At 36.9% G+C, this 15,464-nt stretch overlaps 1 protein-coding gene across 18 annotated transcripts in view; it reads left to right on the top strand.

Annotated features, from left to right (window-relative positions):
• Positions 1-15,464, top strand: part of gogo (thrombospondin-1 like protein golden goal) — a 499,603-nt gene that overhangs the window by 36,313 nt on the left and 447,826 nt on the right. For 3 of the 18 annotated variants that reach the window (XM_074124397.1, XM_074124343.1, XM_074124308.1), the window contains exon 1: positions 3,600-3,690. The exons of 12 other annotated variants lie outside the window; for them this stretch is intronic. The gene's annotated coding sequence lies outside the window, so the exon portion shown is untranslated. Of the gene's footprint in view, positions 1-3,593; positions 3,691-15,464 lie in introns of those variants that run through there. 3 more of the 18 variants (XM_074124378.1, XM_074124314.1, XM_074124294.1) reach the window with 2 other exon arrangements.

Below are 15,464 nucleotides of genomic sequence, written 5' to 3'. Positions count from 1 at the left end.
ACAGGAGAAAGGAAAAAAAAAAAACAACTCCAGGATAAACTCGTCCCACGCTTTTCTGATTCTATAAAGCCTGTGTTGTGGGAGGATGGTTGGTCGAGGAAGGTTACCCCTGGCTCTACACTGTTATCTAACCTACATCTTCTCGTGTGCCGCTTTACACAATTAACTGATCTTAGCAGATTGCTACAATTGCTGTTGTGTTCTAAAAAAGAAAAAAAAAAGAAAAGACAACTACAGAATGAGAGAAAAGCAATTACCTCACTGAGAAACATTTCCGTGCTTGTAAAAGCTTACTAAGTAGATATTAATTTCCTGCAGCTTTCGCTTTCCTATCATATTTTTTACTCACATTTTACCACTCGTGTTAGGTGGTACTGAGGCGACGCCTTATCTTAAGTGACACATTCCAGTGAAATATTCGCTCCTGCAACAGAGCAAGAGTCAAGAAGCTCTTTGCTTGAAACTTAGGAACTATTTGTTCTCTAGATTCAAAATTGATTTAGCCATAAATTTGGGCATTTCCGCCCAACCATTTTTACTTCAAATTTGGAATTTTACTCACATATTGAATGACAGTTTTTTTTTGTTGTTGGTTACTTTAAGGCGCGTCCTCCATCATCCAGTTTATTGGCAACAGGAGCCAATTTATTAGTGCACTGCCCCACTAATATGCCTCTCATCCATTTGGAACTGGAGGAAAGGTGGCGGGGGGGGTTATGTCTTGTGATGTAGGAAATGTGCAACAAGGAAAAATGTGTTGTTATGCTGAAGTCATGTTACGTCATGATGACGTGATATGACGTCATGGTGACGACATACCCCTAACACCCTCATCCATTTGGACCACAAAATTTGGGCGAGGGGTATGTCTTGTGACGTCATTATGACGTCACTTCCAGCTGCACAAAAATTCGTCCCAGAACGCCCAAATACATACTACTCGCTGTTTATCCTGAACTTTTATCAAGGAACTCAGCACAAAAGAGCCCGAGACCCCTTCTCGTCTACCGCATCAGCCCTAAAATGGGAATGGCAAGCATTCCAGACTATCTAGTCTACCCATCTCTTCAAAAAATGCTACAGCTACATCAATACCACTAAGGTCACCACGTCAAAGCCCCAGAAATGATGATAGAAATTCTAGGATGAAATTCCACCAGCGCCCCCCCCCCCGGCTTGGTACTTCATAAATTTAGCGAGAAACTTTATTAGAAACGTAATTATGTCGCTTACCTCCAAATATAGTGGGAGATCTTGAATTTGTTACGTAATAAGTTTGGAAGATGGCGTGTTCATCCGTTTGAAAACTATTACTTTGTTCGCTGAATTCCATCACTTCCTCTTTAGTAGTCGTCACTTTGAAGTTTAGTTTTTTATTTGCAAATGCCTTATTGATTAGCTTTAATGAAAGGAAGTTATGAAGGTTTCTAGTTGAGCTTCCTGTCAATGGAAAATTAGTAAGTTTTTTATTTATGTTCAAATTAAAATTTGACTTCCCCTCGCACTAGTATGAAGTGAGATGACGTTAGAATGATGTCATTTGAGAGTATGTCACTGATGAATGTATACACCGTTACTCCAAAAAAAAGAAGCTATTGATCGCACAAAAAAGTTGAAATTTGATATTTCGTTTAAGAACCACCAGAGGATGCCACACTACAGTCTTTTTTTTTTTGGTCTAAATCCGTCCACCGTAAGTGCTACCTTACTGAAAAAATTTCAGCTCCTGAATCAGCTTAGTTTACTAAAACTTTACTGAAACAATACGATTAGAGTTATTTCTACCACTGCCCACGGTGATATACAGTGTTGTCTTTAACGAGTGAACACTGTCCGGAGGCTGGCAGTGCACTGTAAAACGTTTCGGGCGCTGGTTAACCAAGACAAGATTTTGACGCGCCTTAAATCATTAAATAAAATAATACTTTTCTTTTTAGTTGGTGTTGCTTAAGATTTCCACAGCCTCTTGAAAATTTTTCTGTAAAAAAAAAAAAAAAAACTGTAGCTGTGTCATGACACGGTCCATGGACACGGCCGTGTGTTGTACGTGAATACGTTTACGTAACGGGTTATATTTTTTATATAAAATATTTTTATTTATGTATTTAGGATGAAATCAAGGAAACAAATCGACGATTGGACACAATCTATGCCTACGTATATAGTCCGTTGTCGATGTAGAAGCGATTTCATCATCCACTTGCTTCAATTTCAACCGCCCCAGCTGCAGATGTACTGACACCGTCGTTGATCCGCTCGGCCGCGTTCATTCTTTTACATTCCCGACGGCACAACTTGACTCGGTCATATGGTGTTTTCTTATTACTATTCGATTGTTCTTGAGAAGCCCTTTCCAACCGTATACGATCTCTGTATTTGGTTTTGGCTTTTCGACGCGTATAGGTACGGTGACCATTATTTTTGTATCAAAAAACAGGACAAGGAGCAAAAAAAAAAACTATAAAAAATATTAATACGTTTATTAAGACGAGATCGGTTATTACAAAACAATGGCCATATAATATGGCCCATGTTCAGCCGAAACTGAGCGACTGCTTGCACTATACACTTATTAATTAGTAACAAAATGTAAATAGTAACTCTTGTAAATAGAAAAAATAGTCAGTCTTTTAAAATTACAACAAAATTTTGTTTTAATGTCACATTCTTTAAAACTATACTAACGACAATAATATACAAATATATCTAATTTTCACAATATGAAGATCAGATCTTAACAAAATCATACATAAATCTTCGAAAAAATATTCATATTTTCATTAATTTCATTGAGTATAATTAAAATTTCATTGAAAAACAGTACGAAGCAGTACAAATGAATAAAAAACAGGACATTTATGCTTAAAAAAAAAAGAAGGACAGCGTCTTAAAAAACAGTACTGTCCTGCCAAAAACAGTACGAATGGTCACCGTACATATAGGCCGACATTATATATTTTTGATAATATTTTTTTATTCTAACACCTTATTATATTCACTGTCACTATTTTACACTAATGTTTTATATACAATCGATAGATTGTGACGACAGCTGACGATTAAAACTTAAACGAACATCGTAGCTTCTCCGAGTCAAAAGTTATACTAATTGCAAATTTCGATACGCAGCAAAATGGCGGCGCTTCCCCCTACATCGCGAGCGATGCGTCACAGTCCTTGCTTATCGTAATGAATTCTTTGATCCTTTAGCTATCCAGTGGTCTAATCCAATTTTGGATGTGGACGATAGATTCGAAACTATAATGCCAAACTGTATCCCCCGATTTTGTTATCATTAGGTTTTTTGGATTGCCTCCATATGATAGCAAATTTAAAGACGTATTCACGTCAAAACGGTTTTAAAGCTTGCCAAATGGTAGTAAGTTCTCTAGTGTAAAATATTGCAATAATTAGACCAATTTATAAGATGGAATTCGGATCGAGTTTGTGATTCATAATATACCCACACATTTAGAACAGAACTATCAGTGTATCTTAGATTTGTGCTGGACCATTCATCTTTATTTTTATGAAAAATTAAAACACCATGGTTACACACATGGTTCAGTTGTAATTTCAAATTATATTAACTTGAATTAAAAAAAAAATGAAAGTGGAATATTCTATGGAAATTATTAGCACGTAGAAGTTATTAACTGGAATACAAATAGAAATGGAAGTTATATTAAGGTAAAGTATTGAAAACACGAATATACTTTAATTTGTATTAAGATCAAAAAGGCTCAGAATTACCTGGGTGGTTGGTGCATACTGGGTTCCAATTCGGAAACACTCAGTTCGTATCCAGCTATCTGCCCTAGCAGCTTCTTTTAGTTCACTGTATGGTGATGGACAGTGTTGTCTGTAACGAGAGGACAATGTCTGGAAACAGGCAGTGCACTGGAAAAAAAAGCTCCAGGCCCCAACGATCTTAGAAGTTGACGCGCCTAATCCAAAAAATACCGAGAGCTAACTGAATGAATGAGAAGGTGTTATATTATAAATCAGGATGGGACAGATTTTAAAGTTAAAAGATTTGTAGAGGGCGCCGTAAGAATTGGTGAACAGGTTTTCAGCCGGAAGGAAGGTGCTATATTGGCAGTCGACTAAGCCCTACTACAGTTTCCTCTCCCTTCCAGTTCTGATGTAATCTGATTTATCAACTTTACCTTTCTTTATGAATTATTCATTTGCGGCTTGGTATTTAAATTGGCCATATTTAGCGCTAGGTTACAAACTATAAGTAGTCGCCGAAGTGCCATTGACATTGGTTTGTACTAAATAAATAAATATTTAGCATAATGTATTAATCGTTGCCTTAAAACTAGAACTGTTTCGTCATACTCTTTTACGTGCTTAAGTCCTTTTAAAAGACTTTCTTAATTTTTGACAAAGTATTTATTAGGTATTTCCGGTGAGTACACAAATTCACAAATCTGATTCTACGATCGCTTTGAATATCTCTTAAGTTTGAAATAATAGCTTTATACTTAGTATTCATTCCTTGGGCGCCACGTTAGCCGTGCGGTTTTAGAGGCTAGACCCACATTGCTAAGATGTATTGCGGTACTAGGCTATATTCCCTAGTCTATACCTTTAATGGTTAATATGAGAAATTTATAGTAAAGTATGTTTGATAGTTGCCTCCGTCCACACCTATTTTGGCATTTTATTTTGGTGGATGTAAAGCTGGCCTAAAGAAATAGGAGTCAATAACGCTATTGTTGTGACGTAATACAAAAATTTTGGACTTACTATCAGAATTGCTTTTTTCAATCATTTCCAATAACCTAAGCGTGCTGTATATATACAAATACACCAAGAGTTAACTTAAATATGTATATGTATACATAGATAAAAGAGTATGTACGAGTATGTATATTTACATTTCTGGAATTGCTTGGAATATAGAAGGCCGTGCTTTGAATTAGATGATATGGATTTAGTTTGGTAGACCTGCTTATTTATAGTGCGGATAGAAGCAGCAGCAGCAGCTGTAAGAATATTTATTCTGTCCATTCTGTGTGTATTGCTATCGATTCAGTTTATTGTTTTTTTGTTTTTTTTTTCACTCGATTCAAGTTTAGATGATATATATCGATGTTTATTGTTTTAAAGTGTTATCTTTGTATCAGTTAACTGTTTGGAACGTAAACTTTTGTTATAGTTTTAACCTTATCCAAATTGAAATGAATGGCTGTGCATAAATGGAACGCATCAGCAATATACATATCTTTGTAAGGGAAAATATTGTCATTGGGTAGTTTCCTTTTTGTGTTTTGACCGAAAATACCCATTTTTAGATCCACTGAAGACGGAAATAGTGAAAATACTAGGAAGAGGAAGCAGTGAGAGTGTTCCACCCTAGATTTGTCTCTCTTCCTTCTTCTTCGCTCGTTTAATCAAAAATGTGAAATGAAACGGAATGCTTAAGAGGCTGTTGATAAAGTGTTCCTTATGACTCTTAATCTTCTTTGCCGACCAAACTAGTGACCCCAGAAATGGTGAGAGAATTTATTATGATGAGGATATTTATTAATGAAAAATAGATATTTGGCAAGAGCTTTGTGTCCACCATTGACAGGATTCCAAAAATTAGAAGAGACTTTATTGTATAACAATGTTTTCATTGGCATTGGTGGAGGTATTATACTTGGGCGAATAGTAAGGTCACCCTTATGAACAGTGTACAGTTTGTAAAGCGCCACGGTAGCCAAGCGGTTATAGGCAAGACCCGCAATGCTAAGATGTATTGCGGTACTAGGCTATATTCCCAGTCTATAACTTTAATGGTAAATATGAGAAATTTATAGTAAAGTATGTTTGCTAGGCGCCACGATAGCCGAGCGGTTAGAGACTAGACCCGCAAAGCTAAGGTGTATTGCGGTACTAGGCTATATTCCCAGTCTATACCTTTAATGGTAAATATGAGAAATTTATAGTAAAGTATGTTTGCTAGTCGCCACGATAGCCGAGCGGTTAGAGACTATACCCGCAAAGCTAAGGTGTATTGCGGTACTAGGCTATATTCCCAGTCCTATACCTTTAATGGTTAATATGAGCAATTTATAGTAAAGTATGAATGAAATATTGGGTACTTGCTGATTTTTAAACCCTTTTGGCGTTTAATCGTCCCTTATACTGAACTTTTTGAACTGTAATTTTTTTTTAAGGAGATAAAATAAAAAAATTTTAATTAAAGTAAAATTTACACACACAAAAATATTTGTTTTAGTTCCCGTAATAAAGTTGAAAACTTTAAGGGATGGTTCGAGTCTTTATTTGCGAAGAAAACAGGATTAATTTATAGGATAGAAATAAATAGCTCCCTAAACTCTATGGAGTCTCCTTTTTTTTCTCTGTCATAATGTCTCCCTAATCTTGGAAAGATTTCCCATCTTGGTGAATTGGAGAGTAATGACGAGGTAGTTATGGTGTAAATTCGATGAGTAAATTCGTTTAAACTCTTAAAATATATTCTTTTATTTATTTATTATGTTAAAGAAATAGCCGACTAGCACATGTTAAGTTAGGATTAATGTTGTAACATTGTAGTAGCTAAATAATGTTGTAGGAATTAAGTACAAGAAAAGGGAAGGCCCTCTAGTTGTCCTTGGTGTTGTACTTGGAGGCGGCAACAAGAAGTCAGCTAAGAAGTATGTGCAGTGGAGGGAGGTATGAACGCTCTAGTTTCTTGGGTATTCAGATTGGCCGTGGCCCGCTCTAGTTGGTGGGCAAGTTGTTGCAAAACTGGGACAGATTCATGGCGACGAAGGGGGACATCGTCGGCCAGGTCGTAAGCCCGGTCCGCTTAACGACCCCCGAACGAACCGTCGCCTGTTATAGTTTCTCAGTTTTCTTCAATTCTACATTAGTGACACTACCCACTTAGATTATGGTACGTTATTAAATCTTGGACAAAGCGAACAAAGAACTGTTTCTTCTTCAAAACATTCACTGAATCATTGAAATACTTGGAATACTCACTAGAATTTTTCCAGCAATCTTCTAGAAAAGACGAAATTGCCTCAAGACCCTAGCACACATAGCCTGTGAACACTACTCGATTTTGGAAGATTAAATGCTCCTGTGCTAGACGCGTGGATAAAAATAGCAAAGTAGTCCTAGGATCTTTTAAAGATCATAACTTGGGACTATATCCCAGGACCAGACGACAATAACCTAAATCCACACAAGAAAGAGCCCTGCAGTAAGGGAGCCGATGTCTTCATGTTGGTACCCTGAGATATTCATGGAAAGACTATTTGGCCTTCACAGTATGCTATTTCAGGCAGAAACTTTTTGGCTGTGCTGAGGAAAACCTGAAAAAAAAGACCTTGAAAAACTGAGGAATTTCTCATCTTTTTCGGACATCCAAACCGCGATGAAAGCACTAACAGCTTCTAAATCTACCTCATTCCTTTTTTTTTTTTTTTAACTTCTGGACAATCCTTGTAAATAAAGTAAAATAATGCCTATATTTTCAGGCTCACTTTACTTCCAACTACCAAATTAGGTGCCGTGGACGGAGGCGACTAGCAAACATACTTTACTGCAAAATTTCTCATATTAACCATTAAAGGTATAGACTGGGAATATAGCCTAGTACCGCAATACATCTTAGCATTGCGGGTCTAGCCTCTAACCGCTCGACTACCGTGGCGACTAACAAACGTACTTTACTTTAAATTTCTCATATTAACCATTAAAGGTATAGACTGGGAATAAAGCCTAGCACCGCAATACATCTTAGCATTGCGGGTCTAGCCTCTAACCGCTCGGCTATCGTGGCGCCTGACAATTCTTGTAGAACAGATCTTTTGGGAGCAGTGCCTGAAACCAGAACTGGGGATACGTTTGAACTAGATAGGAATTAGGCTAGCGTCGTGTCTAATCAGTTTAAAGGAGGGTAGATTGTCACACTCCTCAGTGTGGCGTGGAACAGCTGATCAGTTTTTCCACTTCTGTCAGGAAATCTCTTGACTTATTATTATTATTGAAAAGGAATTATTCATATACTTATTATCTGGTAATTGGTTAGCAGCTTCATTTCCATCAGCCCTTTTGAAGTCCATTTTATTGTCTTGGAAAGCACAGTCATGAGTGTGTTTGGTTTGGAAGAGACAATGGCAATGTTTGTACATTTTTTTAAAAATTTATTTACGGTAGGCCTGTTGAGAAATACTGTGAATACAATTACGTAGGCGTATATTCTTTTTGAATAGGTATGTGCGGGCTGTAACATTTTTTTAGATAAACGTTGTGCTTCTTTTTTCTTTCCATGTGCTGTGTGCTTTAGTTTGTGCACAAGTGTTTACACTTCAGTGAAGGCTGAAGCTGTTGACAGCTTTTCCAAGCTACACTAATCTTCATCCTGACACTAGAGCGCTCTCGTGTGGGTGGATACGGCAAAATACCTACCCTTCGCTTTGCTACTAATTCCTAGAGCTCGTTTATCATCGTTATATCCCAGGAAGACAGGTTTTCTTTTTTTTCTTTTTATGGAAACGAGGAGCATATATAGAAATGTCGGGAAATGCAGTCATATTTCAGAAAATATTTCTAGCTGTTAACATAGATTCATTCAACATTCAAAAGACGTTAATGCTCTTGAGGATCAGAGGACGAAATCGCGGAAAAACTGGACCTTTATTTAAGTAAAAGTTGCCGGCGGAAATGTTCCTATAACTTTTCCCTTCAGTAGATACACAATTTTCTTTAAACCAGACGTAATTTCCCAGAGTCTAATGGCGGAGAAAGTAGTTAGCAGTTTCTGGCAAAGATTTATGAAGGTCTGCTGCGAAGAGTGGTAGTTTTCCACTGGTTTTTCTTGAATTTGTAGATATATAGACAATTTTTCTCAAATATTTGTGATTAGTTTTCTCCATGCCGTTATTTATAATAATTTTATATAGCACTTCCGTTTTACAGCTTTTAATTAAACTGGATTCCCGCTCTTTATTATTGAATGAGAAACAGCTGAGTGAACCGTTATAAAGGTTTTTTTTTGTTTTTTTTAAGAGGAAAACGTAACTAACCATTACCCCAAGAACCATCGGAATTTACAAGAGAAACATTGGAGTAATTTTTTTTTGGAAAAAATTGAAGAAATCGTTTCAATAAAGTTACAATTTTTCTAAGCAGGCTATACGAAAAAAAATACCAAAGTAGATGTCGTGGACGGAGGCGATTAGCAAACATACTTTACTATAAATTTCTCATATTAACCATTAAAGGTATAGACTGGGTGTATAGCCTAGTACCGCAATACATCTTAGCATTGCGGGTCTAGCCTCTAACCGCTCGGCTACCGTGGCGACTAGCAAACATACTTTACTATAAATTTCTCATATTAACCATTAAAGGTATAGACAGGAGAATATAGCCTAGTACCGCAATACATCTTAGCTTTGCGGGTCTAGCCTCTAACCGCTCGGCTACCGTGGCGACTAGCAAACATACTTTACTATAAATTTCTCATATTAACCATTAAAGGTATAGACAGGGGAATATAGCCTAGTACCGCAATACATCTTAGCTTTGCGGGTCTAGCCTCTAACCGCTCGGCTATCGTGGCGATTAGCAAACATACTTTACTATAAATTTCTCATATTAACCATTAAAGGTATAGACTGGGAATATAGCCTAGTACCGCAATACATCTTAGCTTTGCGGGTCTAGCCTCTAACCGCTCGGTTATCGTGGTGAAGTATCAAAAGGTCCTACCGATAAATTGTCACAGACTTTTTTGACCTTGACTAGTCCAAGAACCCATTCCGACTCAATCGAATATTGAAGAATAGGACTTGGAAAAGATTTCCAGTATATATTGCTCAGATGAAAAGGACCTCGTCTGGGAGGGACTAGACTTATCGTCTTTGACGTCATTTCAGTAGAATATAAGGCCCAAAAACTGAGGAATGCTAGTAGCAATTAAACGTGTATCTTAAAATTGAAAATCTTCATGTAATTCATTCTTTTATTGGGTATCCCACGAATAGATTGGACCCAAATGAGATGCGCTTTTGGATATCTAAAGGAAAGTTTTGAACTTTAAGGAGTTTAAGCTTGAGACCGACACAAACAGAACAAACAAAGCGCAAAATGATGTTGCCCTTCGTTTAATTAAAATTATTCCTTCCCACTGGAAGAAATATTATTTGAAGAGCACTGGTGCGTATGGATGCTGGAGAAGTGGTTAAAGAGAAGAGGATTAAGAAGGCCAGAGGTTCCTAACCCCATTAAGGGAAAGCTAAAGACACTCTCTGATAACTACTGCGCTCCTTTCCACCAGGAAATATCTGTAAACACTGGCTAAATCCATTCAAACTTCTCTGTTAGGAGATCTCAGGAAATGATTAAAACCCTTGTGGATTACGATTTGCTGAATGAGGGAAGAAGTACTCTAACCGACGTACAAACAGACTTCTTTAAAATCACTGCTGAGTGGTAGAAATCTCAATGTTGCTACATAACCCAGCATCTGGCTTCTAAAATACAGTAAAAACACAGGTAGAGTTGCTGATTTCCCGACGGGATTAAACAATCTGTTAATTAATTTGTCAGTTTCAGCCTTTAGGACATGCTGATTTCTTTTCTTCTTTTTTAATTTAAGGCTCATCAACATCTGACGTTGCTGGCGCTGGGAGGTTTTCCCAGTAAACTGCCGGCCTACAGTCAGGGTTCTTTTGTTACAGAGAACACTGACATTCCGATATTTGTCAAGTTATGGTGTATACTTAGTTTAATTGGGGTGATTTCCTCATCTTCCCATCCGGTTTTGTTCTAATGGAATGATGTGGAGGGATTCCATCGTGGACTAGAATTCTCGAAGGAACGTAAACCAGGGATATTCGGCTAATAATAACGGATTTATAAAAATAAAAATGGATTTGAATTTTGGACTAGTATTTCTTAAATTTCATTTTGATAAAATCAAATTCTGTTTTGTGTTGCAGGTAGGTGCCTTCAAATAATTGCCTTGGCAGTTCTGTCAGTCTGTAAGTACCCATATTTATTTCATTTTACGAATCTTGGTTTGATTAATTTAAAATTTAATTTGATAATTTTTTTTTGCGCTTATTTTTGCCACAATCAGCACGTTGGCGCTATAAGTAACAGTGATACAATTGAGTAGTAAATGATAAGGTAACGAGTAGAGAAGTTACCCCAGTGGTAACACTCCAAAACATTAGACTGTTAGTCCACTCTCTTCACTTGAGAGGAGATCACGAGGCTCCACTGTCTTTTAAGGACGTCTTGTCCGGGTTATCAGGAAGAGTTCTAGAAGAAAAATTTTGAGCTAAACGATTTATATGAGATTGCAGGCTGAAGTGGAAAGTTTTCTGTATCGTGTTTTAAGGTCTTGGGCGATAAAAGGAATGTTAAGGTTCAGTATTTATAGTCCAGGTTGGGAGACATAAAATGGAGCGTTTACAATAGATCGAAGTATATTTTAGATTGAAGAGATTGAATCCTTTCGGAGATTGGAGCGTTTGGTTGAACCCCACGGTTCTATTCCATACGCCCAGATGGGTTTTAAAATAGAAGTATAAATCAAGTCTTTTGTTGTCTAGAAAGAGTTTTGATCTATCGACTAAGAGTCTTTTAAGTAGTCGATAGTGTCTGTTATTAAAATTAAAATAAATAAATAAAATAAATTATTTGCACCTAAGCTACGTTTGTATGCCGTAATTTTTTTTGAGTAGTCTCAACTTGGAGCCAAAACGGAAACTACTGGTTGGAGTTAATTATATTCTCAGAGTACGAGTAGCTCGAAACATTTACTTCCGGCGAATATTCAATTTCTAAAATAAGCCACGATTGCTGCACTTGCTTCCGCAGAGTGAAGTCCAGCTGAGTTTCACTAGACACTACGAATCAATGGTAAAAAGCGAGTCAAATTCCGGCCGTGTGTACCCACAGTATGCACCCTCCTGTAAAGACACGCTCTGTCGATCAATACTTAGACCTCATTCCAGTCGAGGGGGGGCCATTTTTTCCCCCCGGTGTCTAACACAATAAATTATTAATTACTTCACTATCTCTTCCCTTACGTAAGAAGTTCTCTGTGATCATGCTGAATTTGTATCTTATCAAGGTATAAAGAAAATCATCGCGATAATGACAAAGTTTCAATATCGATTTTATTTATTTTTTTTTTTTTAACAGGAAATACCAGTTAGATCGCGTCAAAGTTCGAATTTTGAGTTCTCACCGGAAATTCACCGGTATTGAGCCCAAAGCGATTTTAAGTCGATATTGACTAAAAAAAATAACTATCGCTGGAAATTTAAATTGGCTAAAATGATTTCGGTGCCACCATCAATTATTTACAAAAAAAAAAAAAAAATTGGGCAAAATCAACCAAAACGGAAGTGCCACTTTATAAAATCGGTTTCCCATTTTTATTTTTAACCTGCGCATATGCAGATTCTGTAGCTTTTATTTGAAATATTTTCCCGTGGAAAATTTGATTGAAGACCCTTTAGGGCGAAAGGGATCATTTTTCTTTGGATTTTCTGTGAAGAAAGAACTATTTCAGGGAGGCGCCACGATAGCCGAGCGGTTATAAGCTTTCCGGAAAAGCGAACATGTGCAGTTGTTTTCCCACCTTTAAAAGTGAACATGTACAACAATAATTGAAGTGAACTATTTTTTAGTATAAACTGCAAGTTTCGAGAAAATTTAATGATGTAAGAGGAAGTCATGTGAGTTTTGAGACCGTGAACACATGATTACGTAACGGTGTGCTGTTATTGTGAACAGTCGGACAATTTGGAGAGAATTTAAAATAAACTTTATTTAAATACAAAATAAATAAATAAGTAAATAAAGTTGGTATAAAGTAGTGAAGGAACAATGTGCCTGTAAGATGAATATCCCATGGGTTCCCAGAGGAATGGGAACGTACATTCCACCTGATGGTCTCTCTCTCTCTACCAGAGGTCATAAAAATTATTACTTCTTTTTTTTCCTAACCATGGAGGTTTATAACTCTGTGCGTGTAATGGACGCCCTGACTGGGCCCTTTTGTATATAGTGATAAAATACCCTTAAGCCTGTATTATACATAAATTGTTCCTATATAATAAATTGATATTCTCTCCCTAGATAAACGGAAGAAAATTAATTTTCCCATACTACAATATCTACACACCGCCATTTGCAGCCAAACATGTCCGTGCAGGTTCGTTAAAAATGAAATAGTTTGACCGCTTTCAATGTTCAAATGAACAACTATAAGTACTTCTTCAATATACAAATACAATCCTGCATGAATACATACACACAGATATTCTAGTAACAATCAACGATCAATATTAGCAGTAGAAGATTGTTCTACTAGAGCAACTATTGAACCTCAATAATGGAATAATGCGGAGGACCCAGATACCAATTATTGGGCGGGCGGCAAGTCTACACGTGACCTATTCACGTGATAGGTCACGTGGAAAGAATAGTCTTCTTCCAAGCTACAAGTAATATTGAATATGCAAATAATATTTAATGCTACAATATATATACAGTATGTAAACAACAGGTTCTGTACATCAACATGTGCGTATAGGTTAGGAAGGTTATAAGATAACCTTGAATGTAAACATTGGGGGAGAAAAATTATTATTAAAAAAAAACAATCTTTGACTAGCTTGATGTTAAAATCTTTGACGTTCTAACTTGAATAATTTCTTTTATACTGCATTTATTTTTTAAATATAAATTATTACTAAGATTCAGAATTGTAAAAATGCAAATTACGATAGATGCAGTGGTACTTTAGAAAGGACTTAAATCTGTCCTTAAAAAGCTTTAAAAAAAATTCTTGGCGAATTATTTACGAGTTTACGAGGTTTAGAGAAAATGAAGTTCAAGAAATTTTCCAAAATATCTTTGGAAATTCCAAAATTCAATCATTAAAACAATACTTCCGGTTTTATAATTGTCTTTAAACTTGGCATCTTAGCCATATTATTTACGCAGATTTATAATATTGTACGATATAAGATCGTAGATTCTAATGAAGTGGAAATTTAAAAGGAAAACCAATCCAGTCTCTCTCTCGAAAGTGCCACGAATCTAATTTTCCTGTGGGAAAAATTTAAGACAAAATAAACTGTAGACCTAAATGTGTTTCAAATGTTTTTTTTTTAAAAAAAATCGTTGACCCTATTTTTGAGAGAAAAAAAAATATTATATACACAGGGTGAACCTAGACGATGCTGGCAGTATGGCGAACGCCAATGCCAAAAAAAAAAGGCAAAAAAACACTGTTGAGTGCTCGTGAACACGTTTTCTTGCGAAACAAACGTAATTTCTCATACGAAGACAAAAGGAATCCTGGAAAATGATATACCGTTTGAAAGCCCACATTAGACCAGGAAACTTTTACTAAAAAGTGGGCCAGCACCTAGATCGGATAATGATCACATAAGGGCCTAATGAGTTTTCTTCAAAAATTTTCGATTACTTTCATTTTTTCCCAGTATCCAGGAGGAAGATTTCAGGCTGTTTGGAGAATACGAGGGTCGTTTGAAAAGTCCGTGCAAAAATAAAAACTACTTAATTTTTTGGGGTAAACCTTTTTTATTTTTCAACATAGTCTCCTTTTAGGCTTATACACTTCGTCCAACGCTGCTCTAGTTTGTTGATCCCTTCCGAATAATAGGAATTTGTCCAAGTCTGAAAAATAGCCATTCGTTTCTGCAATCACCTCCTCGTTTGAATAAAATCTTTTTCCCGCCAGCCATTTCTTCATATTGGAGAACAAATAGTAGTCCGAGGAAGCCAAGTCTGGAGAATAGGGGGGATGTGAAACGAGTTGGAACCCTATTTCCATTAATTTTGCGACCACAACTGCTGAGTTGTGAGCTGGTGCGTTGTCGTGATGGAAAAGGACTTTTTTTGTGGGCCAATCGTGGGCGTTTTTCTTGCAGCTCGGTTTTCAAACGGTCCAATAACGATGAATAATATGCACCTGTAATAGTTTTACAGGCCGAAGGAACGGTCTTCGCCTTTTTTTGGCGCAGATTCCCCCTTGGTAACCCATTGTTTAGATTGTTCTTTGGTCTCAGGAGTGTAGTGATGTATCCATGTTTCATCCACAGTGACGACGAAACGACGCTTAAAGTCCTGCGGATTCTTCTGGAACAGCTGCAAACCCGTCCTTGCAACACTTCACACGATTTCGTTTTTGGTCAAGCGTGAGCAATCGCGGCACCCATCTTGCGGATAGCTTTGTCATGTCCAAATGTTGATGCAAAATATTATGTACCCGTTCATTCGAGATGCCCACAGCACTAGCAATCTCACGCACCTTCACTCTTCTGTCATCCATCACCATATCATGGATTTTATCAATGATTTCTGGAGTAGTAACCTCAACAGGGCGTCCAGAACGTTCAGCGTCACTTGTGCCCATATGGCCACTCCGAAAACTTTGAAACCACCTATAAACTGTTCTA

Source organism: Rhodnius prolixus, unplaced genomic scaffold, assembly GCF_049639745.1.
Source record: "Rhodnius prolixus isolate KJV_2025 unplaced genomic scaffold, Rpr scaffold_1, whole genome shotgun sequence".
NCBI classification, from domain to species: Eukaryota; Metazoa; Arthropoda; class Insecta; order Hemiptera; family Reduviidae; genus Rhodnius; species Rhodnius prolixus.
The sequence above is the reverse complement of the archived record's forward strand: the minus strand, read 5'-3'. Positions and strand labels throughout refer to the sequence as shown.